Here is a 6993-nt window from a genome sequence, read left to right on the forward strand (position 1 = left end):
AAGAAAAGAAAAGAAAAGAAAAGAAAAGAAAAGAAAAGAAAAGAAAAAGGAAAAGAAAAGAAAAAAAAAAAAAGAAAAGAAAAGAGAAAAGAAAAGAAAAGAAAAAAAAGAAAAAAGAAAAGAGAAAATATACCCATTTTCAAAGTTACAGGAGTTCTGCTGTATGTCGGGATCACTAAAATTAATTTAGTGTTTTCTGAGTAAACTACATCCAACCTCCAGTTTAACTTTTCCTACAGTGTCCCGACCCAATAAAGGAATGCTCAAATGTATCCATAGAGAACAGAACTTCTGGTCACATCTGCAGAAAGAAGGATGTGCTTTAAAGCAAGGCAGAGAGTGAGATTTTTCCGAAGTCTAAGACACATATAATTGCTTTATAGATATATAATTTCCTGAAATTAAAAATCTTATTGATTAAAAAAAATAAAGTGTCATTTGTTCCTAACGTTAAATATTAATTACTTGACACCCTTTCTCTTGTAGGAAAATGAATCTGGGGTCCCCTGCGTCCAACCAGATCTGCACGTCTGCACTGTCCCTCCTAATTATTGAAAAATTACTGTTTTCCATCAGGGTGTTCTTCAGATGACCAACAAAAATGGGTTGGGTGGGCAAAGCTACTGGGCAATGTCTACTTTTTCCCCCAATGCTCAAAAATACTTGCCAATGGGAGAGAACAAAAACAGCCACGGGGAAGAAACCCAAATGCCAGCTTCTTTCTTAATTGTGCCAGTCTTGCAGAAAAAAAGCCACCAGACCAGGCAAGACCATCCTTAAGGTAAAAACACAGAGAACCTGCACTCTGCACACTCTTCTCCCCTTCTTTCAGCCCCTGGGTAACAGAAATCCCATGGTTTTGTACACTGGCAAAGCTGGGAAGCTGTCTGAAAGACAGAATATACTGCTGCCAGATGCTCTTTTTTCATTCTAACACAGTTGTTTTTCTCTTCACTTGATAAAGTTAAAATAAACAGTCTCTGGGGTGAATTAGAGGCATCAAAATTGGATTGGCATATAAACTGTAGAGCAGTTGGTGGTGGGGAGTCTGGGGAGAAGGAAACAGCAGGTTGTAGCTAGAGGGGACAACAGCTTTATTTCCCTTTTGGTCCTTGACAACTAAGCAGATGTCCTACAATTATTGTTTTACCTTCTAGAAATATAGTGCCTTTTCCCATCCTCCCAGGCACACGACTGGCCCTTCTGCAGATGTGCAGGTACATCTCCTCCCGGCTGAAAGACATCTTGGTGCACCACTAGCTCCATCTATTGCTGGGTAACGGCTGGCTGAGAGTCAGACAAATCCTTGTTTCTCCCTCAGCTTTCTGGGATACCTATTTCCAGTCCCATTAATGTAGATACAACTGATGGTCTAAAGAATAAGATCTTCTCTGATCATCTGCCACGGGCTTTTTCACACCTGCTGTACTGTAGACTTTCCTTCTGGGTTGATGCCCCCCACTGTAGACACAGGTGTCTGTTGAAGTCCTTGAGAGCCCTTTGGTGCAAGTGGCCCTAAACCCTGACAGCAGTGACGGGTAATAGGAGGTGTCCCTGGGCATCCCCTCTGTCACTGGGCACCCACTGTGCGGGGTGGGGGGATGGTGCCATTCTGAAAAGCTTGGGAAGTCCAAAAGTGTGCAGAAGAATAAACACCAGGGAAGAGAGTGTCAGGTTCAAATGATTTTTAAGGTTCTGGTCCCATCTCTAAGGGAGTGTTTGCATGGTCTCCTGACAGACAGAAAATGGTCTGTTCAGCAGTGGCTGTTTAGCAGGAGGGAGGTCAGCCCCACACAGATACATCTGGGAACACCTAGGGCTGCACACCCCAGAGCTTAACTTGCTACGATGAACTGCGCTCAAGCCTGAAAAACGCAAACTTTTCTCTTTATTTTTTTTAAAGCAGTCCTGAAGTCTGTTTCTAGCCTTAACAAAGCTGCAATCCAGGTTTATCATCCTACAAGACATCTGACGGGGAAGTTAAATAGCACTCCAGACACATTCTTTAAAACTTACTTGGGATAGGAGGAATGTTTTGTGTTATCCCAGCAGGTGGGCATTGGAGCTGAGGTCTGTCTTCATTCTGTGTGTGCAATGTATAAACTCCCAGGTATTTTGGGGTCTGCACTGACACCTGCCTGGTTTCCCAGCTTTGTGCTCAGTGCTTTCTCAAAGCGTGAATGCCAAATGACATCTTAAATTCTTGGACCTTTTGAAGAGACATTGGGTAACTTGGAATGTTTAACTAAATCTGCAGTACAGTTTTACTCTGCAAAGCTTGCACCTGCTCTTGCAGTATGAGAGGCAAATGTGCTGTTTCAGGCTAACGAGAGGAAATCATCAAGCAATTTTTTGCTCTCTAGAATAAAGGAGTCAGAAGAAGTCAAGACTTACCAGGCGAGGCTGGGTCCTGCACCACCCACCCAGCCCTGCACAGGACAGCTTTTCTTTAGAGCTGGTCAGAGGCAATGCAAACTGGCCAGGAACTGGAAGCACTGATGGTGCTCCTGACCCCTCATCACGGCTGTGTCTGGTGCATAATCCAACACATTCTTGGTTGGTGTGTGTTCCTAACTCCTGAACTAGCCAGCAACTCCTGTAATGTCCCAAGGTGAACTTGTGTTAGGAGTGGAGCCAGGCAGGGAGATAATCGCTGAACTGGAGAATAAATGCACCATGTGTCTCTCCTGTTCCAAACCACTCTAATTTCAAACATCTCGCCTCAACAACGATCTGTTAACGAGCTGCAAGCCAAGAATCTGTCAGAAGAATTTAAATACAATTCTGACAAGATCAGAACTAGATAGAATCGAACTTTACCAACCTGTGGCTAAACCAAAGCTAATCCAGTAAGTGCTTGCCCAGGTCACGACAGAAGGTGAGCTTGCTGGGATCTCCCTCATTGTAACAGAAACTTCCAAAAGCAGAATTATTTGAGATATTTAAATTCATTAGAGGAAATAGAGTGTTGACTTGAGTCCAAGAGGGTGCCTTCATTCCTCTGAAAACTGAAAAAAGAGGTTGAAGCTGGAGCAGACAAGTGGTGCAGGCAAGGGGATGATGTAGTGAGATGTGAAGTAAGTTCCAAAGAATTTCTGAAAGAGCCATTTTCTGAATGGGAATGGCTTCTGGCAGAGGTGTAGATGTGAGAACAGACTGTCTCCCTCCATGGGACAGGATGTCGGTAAAAGGGATGTGAGGTGGGGAGTCCATCCAGGCTGGGAATATACACTTGATTTGTCTGAACTCCAAAACTGTGGAGACATCCGGGGCTCAGCTGGACACAACGTGCTTCCTCTTTCTTGACATCTGTGTTCCTGTAAACTGATGTGGAGCTGCTTATGCCAGTTATTTGTAGACCCTCCTGTCTTGTGACTGACGTGATTAAACCCAGTAAAGAGATTGTTTCTTTACTGCCAGGTTCCTGCAGAGAAGACTTGGGCCATCTGCTTAATGGTCTGTTGCGTTTCTGGCCGCTGGTGCTGTCGCAGTGGCTGGAGCTCTGCTGTTGTGCAACAGCCACGTATGGAAAGCTTTTTCCTTTAATGTGAAAAATGGGAAAGACAGATGCAATCTGGGTCTAATATTGTTCTTGTATGTTTTCCTCACATCTCTCAGGAGCTCTCTTGCTGCTGCCTTTCCTCACTCTGAGCACCAGAGCTCCTCTTTTTACTTGATAAAGCAAGTGCAGTCACTGTCCCCCAAAGCCATATCCCTGCCTCAGGGTGTTCCTCAGGAGGATATGAACCATCTCCCCATGATGGTTGTGACCTGCCTGTACATATCGACACCTCACAGAAATGACAGTTTGTGGAGTTTTTCCTGGCTGTGATTCCAGGCTCAAGTAGATGCACAGTGGATGTCTGGTTAAACCAGAAAAACCCCTTTATTGGAAAACTATGGAAAAAAGATATCAGAAAGATTTAGTGTTCCAAGGAGGATAAGAACCAAATGCCCTGTCTTGCTGGTAGGAGGATGGGAGATTTAGGAGTAGTTAGTAGCATGAGAAAAAAAACCATCAAAAAGATGAATAATACAGGCAGCTCCTGTTTTTTCTATTAAGTTTCTAGGCTACACAGTTTTGTTATAAATGATGGCACTAAATAACCAGCCATGCCCAAGCTCCCTGAAAGGCTCTGTAATATCAGCAGCTGATGTCCCACTGCGCAGGGACACAATTGGGTCTGTTCCTCCAGACAATACACCTGTCAGTGGGAAACAGAAAGCTGGCAATTAGCGGGGAGGCTCTGTGTTGGGCTTTCATCCCAGACAATGAGAAGGGCCTGGAAGAGCGAGATTAAGGCTGGCATGTCCACATGAGATTGCTGAAACGAACCTCACTGAGACTTGGGGGCATTTAAGAAGCAAAACCAAGAAAATAAAACCCTGGTTAAATCTAAGTCTACAAACAAGTCTAGAAAGCAAAGTAACACTGGAACAGGATCCTTTGCATTCGAAATGTAAATCTGGAGTTGTAGAGGAAACTTTCCTCTCAGCTGAGATGTCTTGTAGTTGTCAGTGTATCACAGGAAATTAAACCAAGTGGGGTTCTGCACTCAAGAACTGAAGAATTCTGGGTGTTCTGCATTGCTCAGCCAGGACCAGGACTAAGCACCAACCTCCACAGACAAGAATTTTTACCTAACTAATGCAAGTTCCAAGCCTGGGGACTCCATACCTTGCACTCTGAATGCTTAAAGGTCTCCCAAATTACTGGCCCTACAAAGGCCCTGAAAGCAATGCAGCAGCAATGCACTGACACAAGTAGTGTCAGCGACTGCTTGTGACCAGTCCTGAACCTGGACGGGACCAGCTGTTAGAAAGGAACTCATTTGGTCAGCAAGTCTCAAACATTTTTTCTTCTGGTGCAGGTGTTCTTCCAACACACAGGAATCGGGAAAGCTGGAGGAAAATTAGGAAAATCTTTTCCTTGCTATCCGCTCTGGCTCCCCAGGGATGTAATTGAGGATTGCCACACGCCATAATGCAGTGGGTGGGGGTCTCCAGTGGTTACACCCATGCAGTGCTTTGAGCATAGCTCAAAGCAGGGGCACAGCTCCCATTGCAGAGCTCCTGCACGTCCCTGTTCACCAGCGGCTGAGGTGTGATTGCTGTGGTGAGAGCAGGTCACCTGCTGCTGACAGGGGCATGGCAGGGTGAGGGCTGCAGGGAGAAGTGTACATTTTCTGTGTGAGGAGGTGGTTGGTACAGGCAGGCTCTTGAGACCTCCGTGGGTCACTCTGTCCCCTTGGGGAGGTATTGCTCTGCCTGTGACCTTGTGCCCTCTCCCCTCAGCTTCCTGGGGGACATATCCATCACCTACCAGGCTCTTGATGTGAAGCCTGTAGCATCAGGAAGTTTGGTCAACCCTGATGTGACAGATTTGAAAGGAGAAGGGAAGAGGAAACTAAGAGAACTAGACAAATAATGGCGTTGCCAAACATGCGGGTGTCTGGCCATAAAATCACATCAGTGCAGACCTTCAGTGTGCAGGAGGAACTTGTTTGGATACCTGAAGAAATAGCTTGAGCACGTGTCCTCTCTGTCCCTGCCCTGCTGTGAATGGGAAATGGCATCTGCCATCCCAAGTCCAAACTGTGCACTTGACGACTCCGTCATGGCCAGTCAGCGGTCGCTGTGCAAGTACAGACCAGTTTTCTAGGTAAGGTGAGTGTGGAGGTCAGGTGGTGACACTGTCCAGAGGGGCTGGGAGAGTTGTCTAGATTTTTCCAGGTACTGCTGCTTCTGATAACTTGATCCATGTGAGAGTGGTAAGAGCTTGCTTGGAGTGACAGAGATGGGATGTCCTGCACCGATGGCTTCCTGGGAGCAGGAACAGCAGGAAGTTGTGCTGCGACCAGAGCACTGCAATGCAGGGTTAATTACTTCCTGAATGCTGATGAATCTTCTTTTGGGAGAGCTGACCCAGAGATCCCACAGCAGCACAAGCCAGGAGCAGCTTGTGAAACATTCAGATGTGTGAAATTGTAAAATAATTGAGACATGGCAGCTGTGTGACACGCTTTCACAGCCCCAGTACTGGGGAGGGAGGTAAGTCTGCACCTCTTCCGCTGGTGCCTCCTGAGTCAGTCCTTGGCAAACCCTGCCTTGGCTTGAAACTGATTCTGATGGAAGTTTGGGTGACACTAAACTCAGTGAGGAGGAGTTGGGTTAGAGGGAGTGTCAGTTATGAGCAGTAAAAAGCAGGGGGAAAAAAAAGACTGGAGGAGAATAACATCTACAACTGGGCTAGGGGAATGCTGTTTTGAAGGATAACTCTGCAAGAGACAGGCTTGCACATGACCGAGTGATCTCTGACATGTTCTGTGCTTTGTTCCGTTTCTCAGTGCATCTTGCTCACACACATGGCTTCTACTCCATTTGGCAAATATTTGATTTATAAAGATTAACATGTTGCTCGCCCATGTGCTGGGAAGCTCTTCCAAGGGTTGTGTGAAAGATGTGCCTTGAGGGTGGCAGCTCAGGGTTTACTCACTGCTAAGGAAACGTTCCTTAAACTGCACCTGAGCTGATTGTTTAAATTGACTGAGTGTAAACAGAACTGCCATCTCTTCCAAACCAAACTAACCCAGAGTGACAGCATCACCCAAATGGCACAACACAACTTGCCCTTTGCTCAGCTGCTTGTTAGAGAGATTTACCAGCATTAAAAGTGCTTGGGGATTTTGCCATCCAAACATCCCGAGGTCGTATATCTGCTTGCCAAGGTCTTCATGTGCTGGATGGACACCTCTTAACTCTAGGAACTCTGTCATTTCTAATTTATGTTAAGATGTAGGAATGAAGGTGATTCCAGAAACCATAGTTGCCCTAAGGAGAGAACCGACTGTCTTTGTGGGAATTAGTGCTGATACAATGAGGAATCGCCAGCACTGATGGCAACGAATCTGCTCCATGGCAAGGAGCAAACAGATGGCAGTGCCCATGTGTGCATAGAAATCCTCTGGAGAGCCAGGAGGTCCAAAGGAACCA

The sequence above is a fragment of the Corvus kubaryi genome, unplaced genomic scaffold, assembly GCF_017639235.1.
Source record: "Corvus kubaryi isolate FWS band 111438036 unplaced genomic scaffold, C.kubaryi_AGA036_p1.0 78, whole genome shotgun sequence".
Taxonomy (NCBI): Eukaryota; Metazoa; Chordata; class Aves; order Passeriformes; family Corvidae; genus Corvus; species Corvus kubaryi.